Genomic DNA, 27,873 nt, shown 5'->3' with positions numbered 1-27,873 from the left:
TCCCTGTAGTCTGTTTTCAGGACCTCCTCCCTTTTTCTCCCTGTGTCATTGGTTCCAATATGCACAACAACTTCTGGCTGCTCACCCTCCCTTTTCAGGTTAGTGTGGACGCATTCAGAAACATTGCGGACCCTGGCATCTGGGAGGCAAACTACCATCCATAGCTCCTTTTCGCATTCACAGAATTGCCTATCTGTCCGCCTAACTACAGAGTCCCCCTGTTACTGCTGCCATCCTCTTCAGTTTCCTGCCCATCTGAGGCACAGGGCCAGACTTATTGCCAGATGCATGGCCACCGTTGCTCCCCCCAGGTCGGTCGCCCCCCCACCCCCTCCCCAACAGAACTCAAAATGGAGTACTTATTGTTGAGCAGGACAGCTACAAGGATTTTATGATCATGTGTTCCCATTAATGTAGAGCCATTTTCTGTTATCAGCCTTGCTGAGTTCACTGGTGGCTTTGCTTTATTTGTTTAATATAACTTTGATCCTACCTCAATCATCAGCTTTAAGAAAAATATCAAATTGTTAATACAGTAAGTTAGCATTTAAAATTCTATTTTCTGTAAAACTATATTTAGATTTGAGACAATTGAACACATTTCACATCAGTGTCTATTAATACTTGGGGTTTCAGTATAAATTATACCAATTGTATATCTCTCATCCAAAATTATAGGAGATTTGAAAACTCTGTTTTACCTCTCAGTATAACTCTACTTCTACAACCCACACGCTAGTCCCTAGAAGTTATAGAGGGTGACACAAGTGGCAGAAAGTTCACATAAGACTTGAGTGTGCTGATGTTTCTACATAAAACTCCGATAATTCACTAACTGATTATTTGCAGGTTCTGATGGTTCAGCATCTCCCTCACTGGGTAATGTTTCCTGTGCTTCCTTTAAACTTATGGGGCTCCTTTGTCAGCAATCCTGTGTTCCCTTCAAATTCACAGGATCCTATTCCCATCTCTCCTTAAGCTTATTGTGTTCACTGGAAAGTTGATGATACTACTCTGTAACTTTATTTTTAAAATGTGAATTGCAAATGTGTTGGGTGTTGGGAATAACATCCAATAGTTTGGAAAATTGGCCCGCCTGGCATTCTAGAGTTACCGGAGTCCCAGGTGAGACAGATGAATGGAGTTTTATTGTACAGTACGTAACTGTTATAGAAAGAACAGACAGTTAAAGTTGTTACATGGCAGAAAGGAAATTCAAGTCAGATGGTGCAGCTATCCTATACCCTTCAATAAATCTTTCATGTAGGATCACAAAGTTGAATTATGGTATGTCTGCGTAAGAGGCAGAGGGGGAGGGAGGAGAGAGAACGGGGGGGGGGCTTACAAAAGACTTTCAAAAAATTACTGAGAGATATTGAGAAGGACTGACGAGAATGATTGGGTGAAAAATGTCAGTGGGAAAAAGGAAGAACTGAGAATAGGATAAGTAAATGGGATAATTCATTTGGGTTTCCTGAACAATAGCTAAATTTGTTTGAAATTGGGTGTTCATACTAAGAGCAATCTACAGCATGTTATATAAAAAAAGCAGATAATACTTAAATAACACACCTGATTTGGCAACATCAATGGAAAGAGAAAAGAAGTTAATGGTTCAGGTCAGCGATCATTCATCACTGTTGGGAAAGGGAGAGAACAAGCTGATAATAAACTGCACAGATGCAGGAGGGAATGGTTGTGACAAAGACAAAGCTCTGGTAGGGTGGGGCCAGTGTCCTTGTGGTGATAATGCTCTTTAGTTGATAGACTAACAAGAGCTGTTAGAAAGAAACAAAGGGACGTATAAAGCTGTGAAGTGCAAGCTATGACTGTAAAATGAGCTGATGAAGGTCTCGGCCCGAGGGCTGTTCCTAAGGAGACTAAGACTACGTCCACACTACACCAGATAAATCCGTAACTGAAGCTTTAGCAAACATGAGGAAATCTGCAGATGCTGGAAATCCTGTCCTGACGAAGGGTCTTATGCTTCTCCTTATAGATGCTGCCTGGCCTGCTGTGTTCCACCAGCATTTTGTGTGTGTTGCTTTTTCTCTTCGTTTTTACCCTCCGTCCACACTAAAATGACGTTTTTGTCCCCTGAAACCGGAGATTTTCAGAAACGCTCTCCAAGGTGTGTAATTTTGAAAACGCCACTTGGCAGTGTGAACAGGGTAACCAGAGAAATTTAAAAACACTGTCATGACGTGCCGGAACAGATGGTGATGGCAGCACGCCATTTCAGTGTTTTCTTGAACACAACCTAACAATTTCAGAACAGACGGCAATGAGACTGAAGCCAGAAGAGTTAGAAATGTACTCACCGAATACTTTGACCCATAACTTACTGAATAAATAAGTATACTCACTTTGCCCTGTTTTCTGTCCTTGCTTGTATGAAGGTGGTTTACCTATTTATGCAAGTACTTCTCTGACAATAGATGTGTAACAGCCTAATGTAACATTGTATGGAAATACAAGATAATACTGATGCAGACATGTTTTATACATTTAACAAGGGGCTTTATTAATGCAACAGAGTTTGTCAGTTTTTCAATGTTCGTTGTCAGCCGGGTCATACTGTCTGTGAACTCCCTGTCGGTTGCCTCCATACACTCCAGTATTTGTTTTTTTTTTACTTTTACGTCCCCCTGCGCGAGAGCCAACAGCTGTCCATTGGTTTAAGTTTTTCTAGTCTGTAGCTGCACAAACGCGCACTTTCACGACGAGATTCAACACCAAACATGTCATTTGTTTTTGGTAGTGTCCTGCGCGTGCACAGTATGAAGAGATTTGCCAAAATATCCGTTTTAATGTGGGCAGAGATATTTTAAAAAATGCGTAGTGTGGACGCCTATCATTTTTACGCAAAATTGGCGTTTTCAAAATTTTCCGGTCTAGTGTGGACTTAGCCTAAGGAGCCTAAGGCATTGGGCCCAAGGAGCAGTGTAGGAATCTGCAGACAAATGGATCAGAGTGAGTGTGGGAGGGAGAATTGAAACAGCGGCAGGTAGAAGCCCACACTCACCCATGCAGACTGAATTGATTTATTTAGCGATACATCATGAAGTAGGTTCTTCCTGCCTTTCGAGCATCGCTGCGCCAACAACCACTGTCAACTTCGATTAACCCTAACTAACCGTGGGAGAATTTACAATGTCCAATTAACCAACCCGGTACATCTTTAGTCTGTGAGAGGGAATTGGTGCACTTGGGAAAACCTGTGCACTCCATGGGAGGGAACAAACATACAAAGACTTCTTACAGACGGCACTGGAATGCCCTGAGCTGTAACGGTGTTGTGCTAACCGCTATGCTACTGGTGTTCATGTGGTGTTCAGCCAACCCGTGCCTGGTCTCTCCACAACAAACAGCACCATATTATGAGCAGAGCAGGGCTTTGTCTTTCAAAGGTTCCAAGGATGTGTTCAAAGCATCATCCTCAAAGATTCTGCCAATTTCTGGGACCATGACAACTCAAAGTGGAGTCCTGAAGGGAATGAACAGTTCCATTTTTACAAATGTGACCTGGCCTGCTTAGTATTTCTAGCATTTTCTGTTTCTACATTCACAAATACTTTAAGCAAGATGCATTATGCAAATTTAAATATTTCATGCCATCAAAACATGCATCATTTAAAATCAAACAACAGATTACTCAGCTGCTAAATAAAAGTGAAATCATAATAAGTAGTGCCTTTAATATTTTTAGTTAACATACCTTATATGCACATATATTTAAATTTCTTTCATATGACTCTGTAAATAATTTTATACAACTAATTTTATACATTTAGGTTTTGACCTAAATATAATATGCCAAAATAAAAGCTTAGACAGTAAGCTTGACTGATTTCATGAATTACTGATTTTATAATTTAAAAGCAAAAATGCAATGCACTGTTATTTTCCTTATCTTAGTGAGTTTTTGATCATACAATTTATTTGACAGTTTTACACCATTCCTCAGCTCACACTGGCATGGTTTGACTTCTAAAGGACAAAGATTGACTATTTGTTGGTCAGATCTCTTCTGGCGAAGTGCATTCCAAAAAGGAAAATACAGCAAGGAAAGTTTTCCCAGTGGGTGCCATTTCCTCTGAAGCTCTGGAGAAGGCTGCCTTTGATTTGGAGTTGCGGGAACCAGATTCTATGAATATTCCCTTGAAAATATAACATTGAGGAGCACTCTACACACTCTGTCATCTCTGTCATAGCCCTGCTGGGACTGTTTGGAGTTGACTTGCCTGCTTCTTATGAGGTCAACACGTGCTCTCTCAGTATCTTTCTTTCTCGTAACTTTAGATACTGGAAATAGTGCTTTCATTGATGACTTAAATTATTTCGTTTTGCAGCAGTTACTTTCTGTTATGGAACTTTCTTCAAGGAATCCTGTGCAACGTTGGCCTCCCATTAATGTGCCTTGGAGGACAAATTCCAGCTGCTGGTGTTCCCATTCTTTTTGCTGTCCTTGTCCTTCAACCTGCTTCAGGGAGTTAGAAGGTGGTGCACACTCTTTACAATGGCATCATTTAGATTATGTTGTATCCCTTCTTCCTTTCTGTAAAACACCCATTTATACATTAAATCTCATTTGCCTTTTGTTTATTTATATCCTCTTCCAACTTAATCGTTCCCTACAGTCCCAAACCTGGTGTCTTCCATGATCAAATATTTTAAGGGGAATTTTTATGAAAGATAGAGTAGAGAAGCTGGGAGATTAAATGGGGGAGATCCAGAGATTATGTGTATGCTAACTGAAATCTCAATGCTATTTCTGGAACATTTAATATTGCAGGTTCTAAAGGAGCCTGAATTAGCATGTGCTATGGTATTATGCCGAATATAATTGTATTTGAGAAATATTTGTTCAAAATAAAAGATAATCCATAATATTTATCCCTAATATGAAGCAAAGATTTGTGATCTCAATGGCAATTGTGTATAACTGGACCCTGAGAAGTTGTCAATAAAATTGGGTAAAGGCTAATCTCAAACTCATTTGCAAAATATGCAAAACCTAATCAGAGAGGTTATTACTTTTTATTTTAGTGTTTCTTCAAACTTGTGTGAAATTACATCAGTGATTTACCATTTAATCAGCATTAGTTAATATCAACTAATCAGCAGGGAGAAACTTCTTGCATATCTGTAGGCAGAGGTGAAGGACATAGTAGAGAATTGAACAGGGTTCTCTAGAACACAGAGAAATGGAAACACCAGGCCTTACATCAGGTTAAATGAACAAGCAATGTCATGTAAGTGGTGGAAAAGTTGTGATATTTAAGAGACCAAGGAGACTGTAATGAGATCTGGAAAACGTAGACTAAGAGAAGGATAAAGGGGGAAATGAGAGATGGACTACATGGGAGGAAGGGAATAATAGGAACCAGGAGAAATTTTGGATTGAGGAGGAGGAGGGAGTGAAATGCTTTCCTTGTACCCAACAATTGCTTAACTGTTAATCTGAGTCTGGTTTAAAAGTGAATCTTGCTGTGATATTCTGCAGAGGCTGTGCACACTTATATCACAGCAAGAAGTACTCAAAAATTACTAAAATTTTATCAGTTTTTATTTGGATCATCCATTGTTGCAGGAAAGAAATACATTAATTTTGTTATTTCCACTATGCAAACTTTTCACATCCGTTTCTGTTTCTTTTATGTTTCATTTCCCATCTACTGGGAGGGTTTTTTTTTGTGAAAATGTCTCATCTTCTAGTCCCACACTTCCTACCAACTTCTGTAACTTTTTGACTTAGTAACCCAAAAAAATGGAACATTCAGAAAGCGTTTGTTGGAGTTCTGTACAAGAGGTTATTCAAGTTCAGAACTGCAGGGATTTTGAATAAATCCTTAGCATTGATAAGAAAATACTTGAAAATTAGAAAACAATGGGTTTCTGTTTAAAAAGTTGTACTGGGACTTATATAGTTGGACGGCTTCCATGGGATTGATGTGGGAGGGCATTGCTGTTCCTAATTTACATCAATAATTTAGGCCAGAGCTCAATACAAAGTAGTCTGATGACATCATTTGAGAGAAACAGCACAACAATTTCAGAATTAACTGAATAATATATTAAAATGGACTGTATAATAGCTGCCAAGATTTGATAGAAGACAAATTCTAAGTACTTAATGTGGGAAGCATAAAAAACAACATTACATGAATGAAAATGAAATAATTAAGGAAAAAGTTGAAAAGGACAAGATTCTTAACTGAAGATGCTAAAAATGTGTAGAATAAATGTGCCATAAAGTGCAGAATCACCAAGTCAAAACAGTAGATGGAAAGCCAAGCAAGATGATCAAATTGTGGAGAGCTGATCAGAATATATATTCTGTAAAAAAAAAGACCTACTAGAGGAACTCAACATCAGACAGCATCTGCTAAGGAAGTGGACAGTTGACCCAAAATCTTGACTGTACACTTCCCTCTACAGATGCAGCTTACCGTGCTGCCTGCTTGGAGTTGGTTCTGTGGATGTTATTCATCCTGGGTCCTACACTTACCTGATTTACAGTTCTGTGCAAAAGTCTTAGTCATATGTAAATAAAATCTGTAAAGTGAAGATGCTTTCAAAATAATGAAATGAAAAGTTTCTAAATATCAAAAAAAATTACCATGAAGAGCAGTAAACAGTAACAAACTAAATCAGATCAATATTTGGTGCGACCACCCTTTGCCTTTAAAACTGCATCAGTTCTCTTAGGTATATTGTTTTGTAGTTTTATAAGGAATTCACAGGTAGGTTGTTCCAAGCATTTTGGAGAACTTGCCACAGTTCTTCTGCAGACTTTGGCTGTCTCGCTTGTTTCAGGTAATCCCAGGCAGCTTCACTGATGTTGAGATCAGGGCTCGGTGGAGTCCATGCCATCTGAAACTGTATAAAAAAACTATTGTGCCTAAGACTTTTGCACAGTAATGTATATAACTTTTTGACCAAAAACATGGAGCACTCAGAAAGCATTTGTTGGAATTCTGCATGAGGCTTTTCAAGATCTGAACCATAGGGACTTTGAATAAATCTTTGGCCTTGATAGAAGATGTTTGAAAAGCAAACTGCTGTCTGACCGATTAAGTTCCTCCAGCAGATTGCTTTTTTCTTCAGATTTCAACATTTGCATTCTTGCACGTCTCCATTGTATTTTAACTGCTGCATCAAATTGTGAAGGCCAAGAAGAGATCGGCACAAGAACAAAATTAAAGCCCTACTCAAGCCTGACCTGAACTAAGCTAATTCGAATTCACCCCAAGGCTGCTGATCAGTCATCTTACCCACATCCAACTCAGCTGACCAGACTGTTGTCATACTGTAAGTATAACAATCTCAAGCGCAGTATTCACATGCTAGTAACAGTTGAGCAAATAATCCTGGCCTGAATAAGGTGCTGATACAGGGTGGTATGGTGTAGTCTAAGCTGGCCACATCCATATGTATATCCTGCTGGACCTAAACCAAACATAGGTGGTTGTGTCTTATTTGGCTAAGGTCGGGTATCCTGGTCTCCTTGATCGCAGTGGAAGGGCTGCAAAGTTGTAGATGCTCTCCTTGCTGCACAGGGGTAATCAGCACTGGGCGAATTCTCCTTTAAGGTGTCGATCAGTCCAAACTTACTTTCAGAAAGTGCACAAAACTCCTGAAATTGCATGGTCTTAATCTGTGCTAGTGGGGAAAAAAGTTTATTGTTGGTGAATGCAAAAGGGGCATGTGCTTGCATGTAATTCTGCTTGAAAGTCATCCACTAAAGATAGCAATGTAGGGGCTAAAGAATTTCCAGTGCAATGACACCATTATTGGAAGGGTTAAGATGATTATGCTTGAAGACAATTTGTATGGTTCCTCAAAGTTCAGCAAAAAATCTCAGATTAAAAACTAATAGATCGATGAAATTTATTTTTCAAGGTGGTTGTATAATTCAGGTGCTCCTGCAGCGTAATACTCCCTAACTCTGCACAAAATGTGGATTTATGTTCCTGTGCATATGACAGTAATCTCAATTTAAACTTTAAGGGTTCTGCAGAATCACATGCATACCCATGCCCCTGTTGCATTCACCAACAATAATGTTCTTCCCATTAGCACAGATTAAGAACATGTAATTTCAGGAGATTTGTACAACTTCTGAAACAAAGTTTGGACTGATTGATACCACAAAGGAGATTTCACCCATTGCTGATTACCACTGTGCAATAAGGAGAGCACAAGATGTGAAACTGTAGTGATTTGATTAGATCCAGTGAACCCTTAATATGTTTTGCACATCTCATGTAAAAAGATTCAAAGTTAGATCCCCTTGGCTGATCATTTCTGGAACAGCATTAGCTGATGTCACACTACACAAAAAAAGAACAAGAAAATCAATGAAGCTTCTCAATCTTGATTATCATTTAATGGATACCCAAACCTAGCAATGTATGTGCTTCCACATCATTTTGGTTCTTTCATCCTTTCAAACTTTCATTCTAAGTTTTAATTTCTCCTGTTGTTTCCTTTTTTTTCCCCAGTTTTCTTTGTTCAGTACATTTGTGCTTTCTGTCCCATTGATTTCAGATTTAGAGACAACTGAGAGGGAAAAAAAAACAAAAGTAGCATGAAATCATAAGAAAATGGGATAGGAGAGCAGCCCTGCAGGTCTGTAGGCAGAGGTGGAGGAGTTACCGGAGAGAACTGAACTGTGTTCCCCAGAACACAAGGAGGCCGCAGCGATGAGCTTTACAGCCACTTGAGTGAACAGACAGAACCAATGAGTGAGGCAAGTGGTGGGAGAGCCACGCTCTGAGGGAGGGGACCGTAGAGGCTGGTGAAGAGATCCCACAGCTGCAGAGCAAGGGAAGATTAAAGCAAAATGAAAGGTAGACTACGGCAAGAGGGAGAGACTGGTCAAAGGCAGGATGAAGTTTCAGATGAATGAGCGTAAAGCTTTCTTGCACCTCGCCAACTGTTTGACAGTTAATTAGAGTCTGAGTGAGTACTTGTTGTGATATTCTGCAGACGCTGTACATGTTGAGAGCTCGGTAAGAAATTGCTCAAAAATGTTCTAAATTCAGATCAGCTGTTCTTTTGATTTCATCCATTGTCATGGGGAGAGAATATCCAGTATTTGCTTAGTTATTCCCTCTCTGCATATCATTTCACATCCTTTGCTATTTTTTGTAGGTTTTGTCAAAGATTTGGGGGAATAAATTTAGGATGGAAATGAGGAAAAACCGCTTTTCCCAGAGAGTTGTGAATCTGTGGAATCTGCTGCCCAGGGAGGCAGTAAAGGTTACCTTACTTTATATGTTTAACACACAGTTAGATTTTTGCATGGCATGGTTAAGGGCTATGGGGAAAAACGCAGGCAAGTGGAGCTGAGTCCATGGTCAGATCAGCTATGATCTTATTGAACAGTGGAGCAGCCAAGCAGGCTGGATAGCCTACTCTTGCTCCTATTTCTTACTGTATGTTCCTATGTTCCTAAAGTCAAAGTTGAGATTTCTGTCGTATGCAACGAGAATCTTCCTTGCAGTGGTGTTACAGACACATAACATGTAAGCAGTATTCTCAAGAAAACCATAAATTAAACATAAATTATGCAGAATTTTTACAATAAAACACAAACAGAGAAAAGAAGCAAAATCAATTTCAATGTGAAGCAGTCATAGTGTTGCTAAACGTTAGTAATTAGGATATTACTGGTTGGTTCAAGAACCGAAAGGTTGAAGGGAAGAAGCTGTTCTTGAACCTGATAGTGTGAGACTTAAAGGCTTCTGTACCTTCTGCCCAAAGGTAGATGCAAAACGGTGGCATGTCTCAGGTAGTGGGGATCTTTGATGATTGATATTGTCTGTCTTTTGAGACAGTGCCTTTGGTCGATACTAACAATGGTGGGAAGGGATGTGTCCATGATGCATTGGGCAGAGACCACTACTCTCTGTGACTTCTTCCACCTGCGCATTTGAGTTGCCGTACCAGATCATGGTGCAACCAGTCATGACCCTTTCAACAGTACATCTGCAGAAGTACTGTCATCTGCTGTGAGTTGGTTGTGTGGACTTCTCATCCTTCTCTCTTATACTCCTTGTATGGATCAAGGCCATGAGTGCCAAAGGTATTTAATCATATTCTGCCAGACTCCATACCTGAAAAATGCAGGTTCTGTTTTCAGCAAATGTTGCTAGGAGGTGTATAAGATAAAGAACTCTGACAAGTTTGTCACTTTTCCATTCCACATCTTGGGGAGATTGAGGCCAATGAGTTACTGGTTTGCTGAAAACCCATCATTAATCAGGAATTAAACAGTGGCTCTTCTATCCTGTATAAATCATTTGCCAGTTACTATTGGTATGTAAAGTTTTTATTCCAAACTTGTTCGAACCACTTGGAGATTTAATACTATACACAAATAAATTGACGTCCAAACCCAACACTGCTTTTAACAATTCAAATAAGATGATCTTACCTAGAAGATCAAAAGTCAAAGTTACCTGCTTTTTTTTTGCATTTGCTGACATGATAGGTGGTGAAATGGGATCATACCCTAAATGGTTGCATATCATTTAGTCTGAACTTCCTAGAGCTGATTTGCCACTTTGACAAAAAGCTGAGCTATCCCTATCCCACCCCTCTCTTAAAAGATAAAAACAAGCTGCTGATCTGGGAATCTGATGTGGAAACATACAATACTGGAAAATCTCCGCACATTGGGCAGAATCTATGGAAGGAGAAATATTTTACATTTTAGGTCCGGAACCTTTAGATAAAAATGTAAGTTAGTTTTTATTAGGAAAGATGGTGAGCCAGTGATGTGTACAACGAAGGAATGTATGTGTCAGGGTGAATCCAAATTGCTTCACGGGCACGGATATTGGCACATTAAGCATTCTTGTTTATGTAGTGTTGTAAATAGTGATGTAGGGGAACAAACTCTGTAGACTGGACTGTACAAATAGAATGACCTAAACTTCGCTACCATGATGACAAGCAGAAATAGCCAATTCTGATACAGACAGAAAGAGTGAGCTACCTAAAACTAGACCGTTCATCAACAAGCCTTGGAGGTGACAGTGTGACCAGAGAGAATGTGATGGAGCTTGTAATAAGTTTCATTGTGACAGCTAGAAGGCTGTACACAGAAAGATCAGAGTGCAACGGTAGTGGTGAATTAAAGTGACAAGTGACTGGAAATTCAAGGTCACTCTTGTGGAGTTAATGCAAGTGCTCTCCAAAGCAATCTTCCAATCTGTGACCTTCTTATCTAACTCGCCGCTTTCTATTATCTTCAGAGTTATGGGAGAAAGAGTTAATTTCAATGGACAAAAATCAACATCCTGTTGAAAGGTCATTGACCTGAAGTATTAACTCTGCCTCTTCCCACTAAGATACTGCTTGAGCTTTTAAGCAGTTGCAGCTTTTTCTGTTTCTAACTCAATATTCCGTATCAAAGTATTAAAAATGCAAAATCAAAGTGACTCTGAAAGTGCATGGATAACATTAAGATGTGTTGTGCATTGAAAAGCAGTTTTATTTTCTTCCATTCATCAACACAGAATTATGGCTGATGCAGCAGGAATTAATGGAATATTTGCAACATAAATATTATATACCAGCGGCTAGCGGATGCAAAGTTTGCAAGGCAAGGATTCTTGTTTATTGAGGCAAATTCCGCATCCATTGCTGAAGAATTCTAGTGCAATTGGGTTCCATCTGGAGTACAATAATGGAACTGAGTGACAGATACATGAGCATCGTGTAAGCCTGGGACGTGTGATTAGGAGCCGACAGGACTGGCTGAATGTCCTATTTTGTTTTGTTCTTATGCTTTAAACTTTTTCTTTCCCTGCAGACATTGCTGGATTTGCTGAGTATTTCCAACATTTTCTGTTCAATTGATGTTATTGGCCCATTTCCATATCAAGTTGGTAACCCAATTCTTCAAAGAGTTGTACCTAATGTAAAAGCTGTTGGGTTGGAGCCAGCTTTCCAATAAGATCATATTTTTGATGGATTTCTCATTCATCTGCATCCAAACACATAAATTCACCATGTTAAAATATTGCCCTTGTTTCATAAAATTCACAAAATTTAAGTCTCTCATTTCTAAATCTTCCTAATGGAAAAAATGATCAAAGATCCTCCAGAATGAGGGCAATCTTTTGATATTGGTTTCAAAAGCTCACTCTGCTTCTGTGCTTCAGCTTGTTCTCATTTGAAAGATGGGACCTGAATCAAAGGAGTGACTATTAATCAATGGATAAACCATATGCCACATACCGGCATGAATCCTTCCAGAACTCCCTTAATAAGATAGTGAGGCCAATTAATGCCTTAAATTCCAAAAGGCATGCACCATGCACTGTGCATAAGAAGGCAAAATTAGCCTTTATTTGAGGACCATGTTAAAGGTAATCATAAATCCTGCCTTAAATTCCCATCTCCATGCTTGTTTATGCCGCTGATAAGACAGGAGCCGTAAGTGGCTGCTGTAAGCTGCCACTGCTGTGAGCGAGTGAGTGGGCTGTCAAGCGATAGAAGCTGGTTGGAGTTGAAGCAAAGCCTGCGGCTGGTAATTTTCTCTCAGCCGGGGGTTAGAGATGGCAGAAAGTGAAAAAGAAGATGGAGGAAGTGAATGGGAGGTGGTATTGTGTGATTGGAGTTGTATGGAGGAAGCTGAATGGCAGGTTTCTGGAAAACAGAGAAATACATGGTGATTAGCTATTTATTAATGCTTTTTGAGAGGGTGATTTTAGATGCATATCATATTTATACTGAGTTAAGTATTGTATGTAATTAGTTTTGCTACAACAAGTGTATGGGACATTGGAAAAAATGTTGAATTTTCCCATGGGGATGAATAAAGTATCTATCTATCTAGAAGACTGTAGAGGCTTATCATCCAATGATGAAGGCCGTAGACAGGATTTAAATAAAAGAAGGAAGAGTTTAAATTTTTGTTGAGTTTTTTTAATGTGAACCTGTTTCTGATATCAATACAATTAGACTAAGTAATTAAAAAATGCATTAGAAAAATTTCAGAGTGCAAAACCTTTAAGAGATGGGGCATTCTTAGTATTTTGTAAAGATGGTAAGAAATGTGAGAAAGCCTTGGGGTAAAAGCTGTGGAAAGAAGGAAAGTAACACCAAGAAATTATATTGAATGACAGTGGCTTTGGGGAGTAATCTCTGGAGTGCCTCTAAATGTATCCATGGAGCAAGTTCAAAATAATTTGGTTGGTGATAAAGTTTTGGAAGTTAAACATTTAAAATTGTTTTGTGGTGGAGTAAGAACAGATGGCATATCAGTGTTGATGAAATTTGATGGAAAATGTTGCGGATATGATTAATTTAGGTTATACGTATGAGTTATATGGTTGAGTCCATGTGTTGCCCGCTCTGGGATGTTTTTAATGCCAGAAATATGATCATGTAGCAATGTAGCAGCAAGGTAAAAAGAGGTATGGTAGATATGTTGAGAACATGATTATAGCAATCGGGGTGAAGATGTTAGGCTAAATTGTAGCAACTGTGGAGGAGAATATAGCTCTATTTATGCAATGTGTCCTGTATATAAGAAAATTGTGGAAGTGCAGTGTCTTCAGGTGGAAATAGGCATGCCATGTGCAGAGACTCTTCAGAAAGTACAGAAGACATTATGAATGGGATCTATTAACATCTAGAATACTGATAGATTACAGACATTGTGCAAAGTGCACAACTGTATAACGAAGGATTCTCTGATTGTTGATAAAGTTTGGCATTTTCCTGGGAGATGTGGTAAATTGTACAGCATACACTAAAAGTAGGACAGAAAATATTAAAATTATGTTAAAAGTTGCAGAAAAACATTTAGAGATAAAACACCTCGAGAAGTTATTAATGATGCCTTACAAGGAGGAGCAAACAATGTTCAGACTTTAAAGGAGGGTTGTTAATAATTCTTCTAAACTTACAATGAAATGCTAGAAGCCTGGGAGCTGATGGTCAAGAATTTAAGAAACTTAATGAAGATGTACCAAATAAACCTGCTACTAAGGAGCTGGTTGTGGATTACAGGAGGAATGGAGATGGGATAACCCCTGTTGAAATCAATGGATCTGGGGTTGAGAGGGTAAACACTTTTAAGTTCCTCAGCATCCACATCATTGAGGACCTCACGTGGTCTGTACACACCAGCTGTGTGGTGAATAAGGCACAACAGCACCTCTTTTACCTCAGACAGTTGGGGACATTCAATATGGACCCCCAAATCCTAAGAACTTTCTAAAGGGGCACAACTGAGAGCATCCTGACTGGCTGCATCACTGCCTGGAAGGGGAACTGGGCCTCCCTTAATCGCAGGACTTTGCAGAGAGCGGTGCAGACAGCCCAGCACATCTGAAGTTGTGAACTTCCCGTGATTCAGGACATTTACAAGGACAGGTGAGTAAAAAGAGCCGTAGAATCACTGGGGACCCGAGTCAACCCAACCGCAATCTATTCCAGCTGCTACCACAGGACGTGGTACTGCAGCATAAAAACCAGGACCAACAGGCTCCAGGACAGCTTCTTCCACCAGGCCATCAGACTGATTAATTCATGCTGATTTTAGTGTATTCAATATTACATTGACTGTTCTATTTATTATAAATTATTATAAATTATAATTGCACATTTAGATGGATACATAACGTAAAGATTTTTACTCTTCATGTATGTGAAGAATGTAAGAAATAAAGTCAATTCAAAGACATGAAACCTGGTTGAAATGTTGTCTAGGTTTTCAGATACTGGGTTTAATTTTCAATCAGAAAATGGGTAATGGAGGAATGGCTATCTTTATCAAAAATGGGATAGTGCATAGAATTTTGGAGATTCGGGTTGTCTATGAGTCAATTGTAGTTAAAACTTGGGGAAAGAATGGTAAAGTACAGATAATAAGTTTTTATAACCCTTGTGAAATGTTAACACTTGATATATTGGGAAGTGTGGGCGGAAGAAGGAAAAATGGTGTGAGGATTTTAAAGCTCATAGTATTATGTGGGGTGTAGTGACACAAACATGAATGTGACAGTGGTGGAAGACTTTCTGGAATGAGGTGTGCTTGAATGATGGTAGTTGTGCAAGGATAAATCTAATTAACAGCACTATTTCTCCTATAGACTTTACACTGGTATCTGAGGATATAGCAAGTGGGTGTGATTGCGAATGCATAATGATACAACAATGGGGAGTGATCATTTCCCCATTACCTGTACAACGGGAACAGATGTGTATCAGAGGAAAGTTTCTCATATCCCCTGATGGAATATTGGGATGTATTTGATGATTTATGTGAAAGTAGATTTTGTGATCGTTTGGTTTTGGAGAATCTTGAGTTGAGCAATAATATCTGGTGCTCTGTACTCAATTCAATAGCTAAGGAAGCAATTCATAGATTGTTAGGAGACAATAAAAGGAGAACTGTTCTCTGGTAGATGGTTGAATGTAAAATAGCTCTGAAGGAATGGAGTAAAGATTTTAGGAAATGCAGGCAGTGTTACTCCTATTCATCTTTCATACAATATAATATAGCTCAAGCTATAGTTAGAAAATTAATGAGAAGGACAAAGAAAATACATTGGAGAATGTATTGTGATGGCATTGGGAAAGAGATTGTAGGGGAATCAAAACCAAGAAGAGGTGTACGGGAAGTTTACGTTATGATACTGAAAATGGGAAGAGTTGGACAGCTTGATTTATTACTGGTTTTGAATGATAGGGAGAAGGTTGCAGCTACTGACTCTGAAAAAGCAGAATTATGAGTAAAAACATATGTCAGTGTACATAGTTCAGCCAATTTAAGTAAAGAAGAGTGGTCATATAGAGAAGTAGTTGTTGACAAGCGATACCCAGATTGCCGACAAAAAAGAATGTTCCATTTCCTGCTTAGCTATCAAATTTGCATTGTCTGAATTTAAAAGGGCTATTAATGTTGCTGGTCAGACATCACCTGGGAAAAATATTTCAATAGGTTTCGAGAGGTGCAACTAATGTCAGAGAAATGTATACAATGTACATCCTCAAATTCTTTGCAAATATCCATGAAAACAGAGGAGTGCCCCAAAGAATGAATGACAGTTAAATTTGGAACCCCAAAGCCCCCCCCCAGTTCCCCCCTCCCATGCATAAACAGCAGCAAAGCGATGGCCCCCCACCAGAAAAAAAAGCATTGGAATCCCCCCCCGAGCACTCAAGTGTGCAGCAAAGTATCAATAAAGACACAGACTTGCAGTATCCCAAAGACTACTCATTCACCCAGTATTCGACATACCACAGGCTCTCTCTCTTTCTCTCTAATAAGGGAAAAAGAGGTGTCTTTGTTTCACATTATTTATTTATTGTAATATGTTTTCACAGTTATCGGATTCAAAACTTATGCTGGTTTTGAAATTATTTAATACAATGTAGGTTGAAGGGTGACTTCCTGCTTCCTGTAAATTAGGGTTGGTATCCTTATATTGGTAAGGATCAATCAGATTCTTACAGTTATAAATGTATTTTGTTAACGTCATATGTATGGAAGATAATAGAATGAATGTTTATAGCAAGGCTTCCTTACTTTGTGGAAAGTAATGGGAAATTAGCAGTATACCAATTTGGATTTCATAAAGAGAGAATAATCGCGAACTCGGTATTAAGTTTGGAATCTGATATTTGTAAGGCTCAAGTTATTAAAAAGAATCGGTGGTAGCAGTTTTCTTTGATGTAGAGAAAGCTTATGATATGCTACGGACACAAAGATTGCTGTTTAAACTGGAAAAAATGGGAATCAGTGGTAGAATGTTCAAGTGAATTCAAGAATATTTATGTGATAGGAAGATACAAGTTAGGGTGAGAACAATATTCTCTAAGGAATATGAGGTAGAGAATGGAACTCCACAGGAGAGAGTGTGTGGTCCCACTCCTTTTTAATATTATGATTAACGATATTTTCTTAAATGTTGGCTCAGACATTTCCAAATCATTATATACTAATGATGATGCCACGTGGAAGAGAGGCAGGAATATAAATTACGTAGTTAGGAAAATGCAAGTAGCTATTAATGAAAGAGAGGAATGGGGACATTGGTGGGGGTTTAAAGTTTCTGTTGCGAAAGACTCAAGTTATTTGATTTTCTAAAAGGAACACTACTCCACAATTAATCTCAGGTTACATGGGAAATCTCCTAACAAGTGTGTAGGTATATGGATGGACACAAGTTAACATGGAAGGTGCATGTGAATAAAATTCTGGAGAACTGTGAAAAATTCCTAACTGTGCTCGGGTACTTAGTTGGATGAGGTATGTTTCAGTGACCTCTTATGTTTTTATCAGATGCTTTTATCAGATCTGTCTTTGGTTATGGATGTGTTGCTTGTGGGTTAGCCTCACCAGCTGTCTTAAAGCCTCTAGCCAATGTTGAAGGTCAAGCTTTCAGATTATGTTGTGATGCTATGAAATCATCCTCAATCTGGTCATTACTGGCAGAAATGGGTGAAGTACTATTACATCTATGCAGGTTACAGTTACAGTGGCTTATTGATTTAACATAAGAGGACATAGAGTTGGTCATCCAATATTGGCAACATTGGGAACACTGCATTCATAAAATCTTCAGTTTTGGGTGGATGGTAAATCAATCGGCACAAAGTCTTGTGTTATTTAATGTGGATTATGATCCCAGTGTACCCCTTTCTGTCAATTGTCCATGCTTTTTCCCTTTACCTGTGGTTGATTTGGGCTTTCAAGAAAAGAACAAGATGAGGAGTGATTGTTTTTCAGTGGCACAGGAAGTTAAGCAATACATGCGAGGCATGGATTTTTGCATATCAATACAGGTTCAAAGGATCCAGTGACAAGTCATGACAGGTGTTTCTACTTGTGTTCCAAACTTTCAGGTGTCTATTAAGAAAAGATTATCAGATAAAGTATCAGTATTCATGCCTGAGGTGGTTGCTAACATTTTAGCCTTGGAATGTGTTGAAGAAGTATGCCCTGATTATGTACTTCTGTGCATTGATTTATTCTAACATCGATTAAAACAGGCATTTCAAATGATAAACCAGACATTCTTCTTGCGATTGGACAACACCTGTTAGGCTGCAGGGTCTAGGCCTGTGTGTACATTTCATATGGGTTCCTGCCCACACTGGGGCTGAAGGAAATGAAGTGACAGACATTCTTGCCAAGCAATCACTTAAAATTAACAACATAAGTGTAGTAGTGCCTTTACATAAGAGGGAGATGAAAGTCATAATTGAAAAGCTTGTTGAATCACTTTGGCAACAAAGTTGGGATAAGGAAGAGGAATGACGGTATTTATATAAAATTCAGAGGATGATGGGAACTCAACTGGGAAATGGATATGAGAGGAGAGATGAAGTTATACTTACATATTTACATATTGGATATATGAGGTTGAATAATTCCCTGTTTGAGATCATATGCATGATATAGGCATCTGTAGGGAGTGCATTTGTCAAGAAATTATGCAGCATATAGTTCCTATGAGGTGCAAAGGAAACTTCAATGGTTAAATTGAGGTTTTTGGGACCGACACAGTTTAACATGGACACTTTGTTGGGATATCACTGCCATTGTAATGTTTATAAGTTGCCTATTTGATTTTTGAAAAGCATTAGACTTCTTGAAATTATTAGGTTATTTTTGGGGGTGGGTATTTAGAGGATATACTTCCTGCCTCTTTGGTCCACGCTTCAACCACCATGAAACTTTACAAGAAAGTGAGTGAAAGAGAGAGAGAGAGAGAGAGAGAGAGAGAGAGAAGGGGGGATGGGATGGAGCTAGCACAGACTCAATTGGCAGAATTGTGTCTTGCAATGTAAGGAAATATGAAAATGTTGTTGGTTTTGAATCTTAAAGTTGTGTTATTATTGTACTGCTTGTTCAAACTGACCTGGACAGATTGAGAACTTAATGCTTGAATCCACCACCTTCTCAAGAACAGGGAAGGATGAACACTAAATAATAACAGAAAATGTTGGGAAGCCTCCACAGGTCAGACAACATTTGTGGAAAGAGAATTGGTCAATCTTTGGATCTGAGATGTTCTGGTGAAGACCCTCGTTTACTGTTTCTCTTTCCGCAGATACTGCCTGATCTGCTAAGTTTTTTTTCTGTTTTTATTCCAGATTTCCTTCAATTGCAGTGTTTTAAATTCTCTGAATAATGTTCTACAGTAACGTTAACTGCTCACGTCATGAGGATAAGTTAGTAAAGGTGTGAGGAAAACAGCTAGGGTAGTTCTTCACAGAGTGGAAGGACGGGGAAGTGCAGTCTGAAATGAGCACTTATGGTATCTGCAGTTTGTATTTCAGAGGAAAGTGAAGAATGTTAGAGCTGTGAGAATGAGGGCTAGGTAGATATACAATGGTTTCAACCCTGCTGCCAGCCACAACAGCAATCTCCCATTAGTGCCTCACTCCATCTTTCCATGGTGCTTAGGAAAGGACTCAGCCTCTGTCGCCTCTGGTTCTGTGCTGCATTTTCTTGCAAGAGAGAAGGATTTCCAATAGTCCTCACTGTTACAGCTGAATAGCTATCAGCATTTGCAAACTGTGAGATGTGGGTGTGTGGCTTGCAGAAGTGCTAAGTGTGTGAGGGTGTGGTGAAGGTATTAGCCAGCATTTACAGTAAGTTCCAGGCACAATGTACCTCCCTGTACGAGGTGTGGTATAGACTAGCTTTAGCTTGTGTTAGCTGCTCACAATATTATCTCCTGCTGAACAAAGTTGGGTGCTACCTCTATTGCATATTGCAATCAAGAAACATGGATCAATCACATGACCTCATACGTGAAAGTAAGTTGTTATGGGGTCAACATGGTATATGGATAAGAAAGTGGCTGACACAGTCATTTCAAAGAGGTTAAAATACCAATTGTAGACGTACACTGGTAAGAAATTTTATCTCTCGTTCTTTATAACTATATCAAGGAGCTATGGAATTTAGCCTCAAAATACTCAAGATGACATATTTTTGTTAGATATTTACATGTTAATGCTACATTAAGTGTTGTAAATAAAAGGAGTAGGACTAATGACACAATCTACCTCGAGCTAGCTGCCACACCTTGAACTCCGCCCCACTTGGGTCGGTTTCAGAGACACAAAAACTTGATGCTTGTTTTTTTTTCAAATAATATGGTCGTGCTGAGTTAACTGGTGTCAGATACTATTAGCTGGTAGAATGTGACATTTGATGAAGTATTCAGTTAATTTTAATCTTTGAAGTTCATTTGGAACGGCGTAAGATGCGTTTAGGGTTTCATACTGAATGTTGATCTCCTCGGAAGTTCATTCTCATTGGTTCTGAACATATGTCTGGAAAATTGCTTAATTCCCAGTGGACATTTCATGTTTTCTCCACATCTTGTGGAGAAAACATCAGATCATCTTGTGGGAGGCTCAGTGGCACAGCGGTTAGTATAGTCACTACACAGTGGCAGCCATCACTGATCAGGGTTTGATTCCCACCGCTGTCTCTAAGGAGTTTGTACATTTTCCCCGTGACTGCATGGGTTTCATCTGATTCCCTCCTGCATTCCAAAACTGTACGGATTAGGGTTGGTGTGTTGTGGTCATGCTATGGCGACTCTTGGCTGCCCCAGCACAATCTTGGCTGATTCGATGTGATGCGAATAATGCATTTCACTGTATGTTTCGAATGTACAGTACACGTGTCAAATAAATCTAATATTATTTTATAATCCTTCACCGAGGCTTTCAATGCAGCATTTAAACCTATTGTATTCTCATCTCAACATACACAAAATATTGGAGGAATTCTGCATCCATGGAAATGAACTATCAGGCAACGTTTTGGACCGAGACCCTTCTTCTGGACTGGAAAGGTAGGGGAAGAACACCAGAATTTAAAAAAGTGGGGGAGGGGAAGGATAGCTAGAAAGTGATAGGTGAAGACATTTCCAAAGGGATCTGGAGGTCTCAAGATGGCGCTCATGGAGTAAACCGCTTTTAGGCTTTGCTCCAAACCTTTTACGTCTTTTTAACCTACAAACACCCCTTAAAGGATCTTCTTATACTTATTCTAAAGGGGTCTAAACATACAGAATTTTTCTTTTTAACTATTTGAATTATTCTCAACTTGCTGAAATGTCTAGAGCAAAAGAATCGAAACAGACGAAAGAACCGATAACTTTAGAAACAATTGTGAAGCTTATAGAAGACAAATTTGAAGAACTGGAGAGAAAAATAACCGTAAAGCTTTTTCAGTTTGATGAGCGTTTGAAGCTGGTTGAAGAAAAGCTCCAGATACTTACACTGGAATCACAAAAACAACAAGCAAGTATTTTGGCTCTTGAAGAAGCCGCTCGCAAGAAAGATCGTATAATTGAAAAAATACAAGAAGAGCAAACTTCGACTTCTCAACAGATGGATCGTTATAAAGTTAAAATTACTGATTTGGAAAACCGCTCTCGAAGACAAAATCTTCGGTTAATTGGGATTCCGGAAAAATTTGAGAGCGGTGATCTTACCGTTTTCTTCTCTAAATTTCTAATGGATGTCCTGAGTCCAGAGGTACTGGACTCTCTCCCGGTAATCGATCGGGCACACCGTGTCTCCCGTTTTCGGTCTGATTCAAGTTTGAAACCACGACATGTAATTCTCCGGATCCATTACCCTCATACCAAAGAACGTTTGATTCGGGCGGCTCGGAAAAAGGGTATGATCAGCTATCAAGAGTTTAAATTTCGCATTCTGGAAGATCATAGCCCTGAAGTCTTAAGGGCAAGAATGGCTTTTAGATCGGTTATGTCGAAATTTCACCAGAAAGGCTGCAAGCAAGCGCTGTTATTTCCAGCACACTTGAGAGTCACTCTTGAGGACGGAACTTTTCGGCTGTTTAAATCTCCAGCAGATGCTCAAAGTTTCCTGGAACAATGACATTCTATCGGGCTGACTAATGTAATTTAGCCTATAGATTTGGATCTGTTACAGAATGATGTTTGTTTTTTTTTGGGTATGGCTTACATGTATTTCTTATATACGGTTAAAGCTCTTTTTGCTGGGTTTATTTTGACTTTATTATTTTTCCATATTATTAATCTATTAGCGTTGAAAATAACTTATTAGGGTTTTTTTTCTCCTTTTTGCTTTTCTTTTTAAGCTGATATACGCTTTTTTATACTCTTAACATTTAAATATTAAGGTTTTTAAAAAAAAATGTCATTTCTTCTTCCCGACAGACTTTAGTGCTTGGAACGTCATATCTGTTTTGATGTGTTTGAAAGTTTTAAACTTTCATTTAAAATACCAATCCAGTATTAGTCATTTATGGGTTTTATCGTTTTAATTCTTTTTTAACCCTTTTGTTTATATACATTCATAATACTAATTTTATATTTTAACTTTTGTTACACCAACCCTCTCTTATAATGTGGGTTGTTTGTATTTTTTTTAACTTTGTTGTGTCTGAGTTGCCGTCTTGAGACACGGGGGTAATTTTAGTATTAGATTGCTTGCTTGCCTCTTTTTGGCTTTTTTCCTGGGGTTTTGAGGGTGGAGGGAGGAGGATTTTTCTTTTTTCTTTTCTTTTTGCTTGCTTTCTGCTTAGTTTTATTTCATGGGCTTACATGAAACTACAAAAATGGTCGCAGTGCCGTGACTTCCAGTTTCTCCTTGAACTTACTTCCTTCTTCCGGGTTCATGAGTTCACTTTTTTTTTCAAACTTATGTGTTAACTGTAATAAATATTGTCAATATGGATAGGACTATTAACTTTGTTTCTTGGAATACTAATGGTTTAAATCATCCAATCAAACGGAAAAAAACATTCAAAGTATTCCATAGAATGAATGCTAATGTTATTTTTGTACAAGAGACTCATGTAAGGAAGGTGGATAGTCAACGGTTGTTTAGGTTTTGGAAAGGTCAACAATATCACTCGAATTCGCAAGCCAAAGTAAGAGGTGTTTACATTTTTATAGATTCTTCAACCTCCTTTATACACCATGAAACAATTTCAGATCCGCAAGGTAGATTTTTGCTTATTACTGGTCTACTTTTTAATCAAAAAGTTGTTTTAGTTAATGTTTATGCTCCAAATACTGATTGTCCTGAATTTTTTAAATGTTTATTTACATCCTTTCCTAATTTGAATCAATATAGATTGATAATGGGTGGGGATTTTAACTGTTGTTTAACCCCTTTGATGGATAGATCCAAGCCCACCCAAACTCTTCCGAATAAATCGGCTTCTCTCATTAACTCTTTTATGATTGATTCAGCTATTTGTGAAATTTGGCGTTTTTTACACCCTAATGACAAAGAGTTTTCATACTTTTCCCATGTTTACCATAATTACTCAAGAATTGATTACTTTTTCATTGATCACCATTTACTTACAGATGTTATGGATTGTAAATATGACTCTATTACCATATCTGATCATGCACCTTTGAAGTTATCTATTAAGATGACAGATTCATATATTAATACTAAAGGTTGGAGGTTTAATCCTGTTATTGCAGGATTCTGACTTTATCAACTTTATTAAACAGCAAATTGATTTGTTTTTCTCAACAAATTCTACAGCAGAGATCTCTAGTGGAACTTTGTGGGATACTTTTAAGGCATATATTCGTGGACAGATTATTTCATATTCTGCTGGAGTTAGGAAACGAACTAATTCTAAAATATTAACACTAGTTGATAAAATCAAAGCAATTGACAAGATTTATTCAATGACCCCTAGCAAAGAACTTTATAAAGAAAGAGTGGAACTTCAAATGGAGCATAGCTTACTATTATCCTCCTCGATTGAAAGTCAGTTAATTAAATCAAAAGCCCAATTCTATATATATGGAGATAAGTCTGGTGAATTACTAGCTAACCAATTGAAAATTGCTTCGGATAAACGACAGATTACTAGGATTCGTAAACAAGATGGTACTTTGACGATCGATCACAAAGAGATAAATAAAGCCTTTCAAGATTTTTATAATTCCTTATATCAATCAGAATGTACTAAGGACTCTTCTATAATAAATGAATTTTTAAGGAAATTGAATATTCCAAAAGTAACTGTTGAGGATAGTGTATTTTTGGATACACCTATTATGGAGTCTGAAATAGAAAAGGCTATTTTTTCAATGAATTCGGGTAAAGCTTCTGGTCCAGATGGTTTTTCTACAGAATTTTTAAAATCTTTTTCTTCCATACTTTCTCCTTGGCTTTGTAAAATTTTTAAAGATGCATGAAGTATAGGCAAACTACCACAATCTTTTTATGAAGCTTCTATTTCTTTAATTCTTAAAAAAGATAAAGACCCTATTGAATGCGCATCCTATCGGCCTATATCCTTGTTGAATACGGATTTTAAGATTTTTAGTAAAATTTTGGCTATTAGATTAGAAAATATATTACCTTGAATTATTTCTGAAGATCAGACTGGATTTATTAAAAATTGCTATTCATCTTTTAACATTAGAAAATTAATTAATATTATTTATACCTCTTCATCTAAAATACCAGAATGTGTCATTTCTTTAGATGCCGAAAAAGCATTTGATAGAGTCGAATGGCCATATTTATTTAATACAATGGAACATTTAAATTTTAGTTCAAAATTTATATCATGGATTAAATTAATATACCATAAACCCTTAGCTTCGGTTTTTTACCAATAATCAAAGATCCCCTTTTTTTCAGTTATTTCGTGGTACAAGGCAAGGTTGTCCTTTAAGTCCTTTATTATTTGACATTGCTTTAGAACCCTTGGCTATAGCTATTCGTGAATCACCCAATATTTTCAGTATTACCTGTGGGGAGACGACGTATAAGGTATCATTATATGCGGATGACTTGTTATTATATATATCTGACCCTGAAAGATCTATTCCTGCTATTTCTTCTTTACTAAATTGAGCGAGCAACTTTTCTGGTTATAAATTGAATTTTAATAAGAGTGAACTATTTCCATTAAATATGCATGTTCCAATTTATAATCATGTACCATATAGAATTGTTACAGATTATTTTACTTATTTAGGTATTAAAATTACTAAAAAACATAAAGATTTATTTAAAATTAATTTTTTACCTTTAATCGATCAAATTAAGCAACTTGCTAATAGGTGGTCTCCACTATCTTTGTCTTTGGTAGGCAGAGTTAATGCCATTAAGATGATGATACTACCTAAATTTTTATATTTATTTCAAGCATTACCAATTTTTATTCCTAAATCTTTTTTTGATATGGTTGACTCTAAAATATCTTCTTATTTGTGGCAGAACAAAAATCCCAGACTAGGCAAAAAATATTTACAGAAGCCTAAGAAGGAGGGCGGCTTGGCTCTACCAAACTTAAGATTTTACTATTGGGCAGTTAATATACAGTATCTAATATTCTGGACACAAGAATCGACTACAGCTACTTGCCCACAATGGGTAAATTTGGAATGTAAATCTGTGCAAGATTTTTCACTGATCTCAATCTTAGGATCTTCACTTCCTTTTTCGTTATTCAAAATGAATAAACAGATAACTAATCCCATAGTCAAGTATACATTACGAATTTGGTTTCAATTTCGTAAATTTTTTGGCTTGAATAAGTTTATGCTGTCATGTCCTATAATATCTAACTACTTCTTTCGGCCTTCATCTATAGATCAAGCTTTTCTTTTATGGAAAACAAAAGGTATAACATGTTTTCGTGATCTGTTTTTGGATGATAACATTATGTCCTTTGAACAGCTATCTAATAAATATAATTTACCTAAAACCCATTTTTTTAGATATTTGCAAGTCAGAAATTTTCTGTATAATGAATTAAAGTCTTTTTCGAAAGAATGTCCATTGGACATTACAGAAAGAATTTTAGCCCTCAATCCTTGTCAAAAGGGTTTAGTAGCTATCATTTATAATATGATTATGAGTGTACAGCCAGATGTATCAGAAAAAATTAAGAAGGAATGGCAAGAAGAATTGCATTGTCCTATATCTACTGAGCAATGGGAAAAAATTTTATCATTGGTAAATTCGTCCTCTATTTGTGCTAAACATGCCCTAATACAATTTAAGGTTGTACATAGAGCTCACATGTCTAAAGATAAACTTGCTCGATTTTATTCTTATGTTAATTCAACCTGTGACAGATGTCATTCATTGACTCATATGTTTTGGTCTTGTCCTTGTTTACAAAATTATTGGAAAGATATTTTTATTATTATTTCAAGAGTTTTAAATATCAATTTCCAACCGCATCCTTTTACTGCAATTTTTGGTCTACCAATGATAGATAATAAGCGTTTATCCGCTTCATCCCAACGAATGATTGCATTTGTTACATTAATGGCTAGAAGATCTATTTTACTGAATTGGAAAGAAATTAACCCTCCAACTGTATTTCAGTGGTTTTCTCAAACTATTTCTTGTTTGAGTTTAGAAAAAGTTAGAAGCGTGGTTTTTGATTCTTCAGTTAAATTTGAGGAAACTTGGAGACCATTTATTCAACATTTTCATATGAGTTAAATGGTCTGATCCTAAACCTTACTGTTATTATCCTTAATTATTTGGATGGAGGTTCGGAATTATCGGCACTACTGTATGTATTTAACATTATTATGTTGGTTAATTTTTTTTTCTTTAGTTTTTTTTTAAAGTTTTCTTTTAGTTTTTTTGGGTTTTTTTTCTCTTTTTCGATTCTTTTACATTAATACTATGAGTTTGGGAGGCCTTATATATTGATTATTACATATCTGATTGTCTATTTAAACTATTAATTATGTACTCTCAAACATTTTGTATTCATATTTCACTTACGTTTTTCTTAAAATTAATAAAAAGATTTAAAAAGAAAAGGGATCTTACCACCAAACACATCTTTACCTCCACCCCTACTCTCTGCTTTCTGCATGGATTGCTTCCTCTGTAATTTCCTTGTCCATTTGTCCCTCGCCATTAATCTCCTTCCTGTCACTTACCCCTGCAAGCAGCCAAAGAGCTTCACTTGCCCATTCACCTCCTCCCTCACCTCCATTCTGGGACCCAGGCAGTCCATCCAGGAGAGGCATCATTTCACTTGTGAATCCACTAGGGTTGTCCATTGTATCCGGTGCTCATCTATACTGGTGAGACACATCGTAAGTTGGGGGACCGTTTCATCAAGCACCTCCACTCCATCCGCCAAACGCGGAACTTCCCAGTGGCCCAAGATTTTAATTCCCATTCCCATTCCCATTCCCATTCCGACGTGTCAGTCCACAATGAGGCCACCCTCAGGGTGGAGAAGCAGCACCTTATATTTCACCTGGATAGCCTCCAACCTGATGGCATGAACAACATTTTATCCTTCTGGCTTTGTCTTTGAATCCCTGCTTTGGCTTCTCACCTGCCTATCACCTCCCCGTGTTGCCCATCTTCCTTCTGTTTCTCCAATGGTCTACTCTCTTCTCCATTCAGATTTCTTCATCTCTAGCCCTTTACCTTTCCCACTTACCTGGCTTCACCTATCGTTGTTAGTTATCCTTCTTCCGCTTCACCCACCTTCTTATTATGATGTCTTCCCCCTTCAGTCCAGTCCTGAAGAATGATCTCTGCCTGAAACTTCAACTATTTATTCATTTCCATAGAGGCTGCCTGATCTGTTGAGTTCCTCCAGCATTTTGTGTATGTTGCTTTGGATTTCCAGCATCTGCAGAATTTCTTGTGTTCTAATCTCAGTCATTTTTCAGGGTATTACAGATACATTTAGTTCACTTTCAGTCACAATTCTCTGATCTGTAAGTGGCGTGCATCAGCTTTAAATGAATAGCATGGTGAGGAGCATGATGTTGGTGCATCTCTTGAATTACAAACAAAAGCCATGATAGACTGCAGATCACAGTATTTGTCCTATATCTTGGAGCCAAT

General features: G+C 37.8%; 1 protein-coding gene across 1 annotated transcript in view; it reads left to right on the top strand.

The window, feature by feature from the left end:
- LOC140734397 (Krueppel-like factor 12) overlaps positions 1–27,873 on the top strand; it is a 403,562-nt gene that overhangs the window by 129,876 nt on the left and 245,813 nt on the right. The gene's annotated exons all lie outside the window — the stretch shown is intronic.

Source organism: Hemitrygon akajei, chromosome 10 (genome assembly GCF_048418815.1).
Source record: "Hemitrygon akajei chromosome 10, sHemAka1.3, whole genome shotgun sequence".
Taxonomy (NCBI): Eukaryota; Metazoa; Chordata; class Chondrichthyes; order Myliobatiformes; family Dasyatidae; genus Hemitrygon; species Hemitrygon akajei.
Note: the sequence above shows the minus strand (reverse complement) of the source record. Positions and strands in the feature narration are given on the sequence as shown.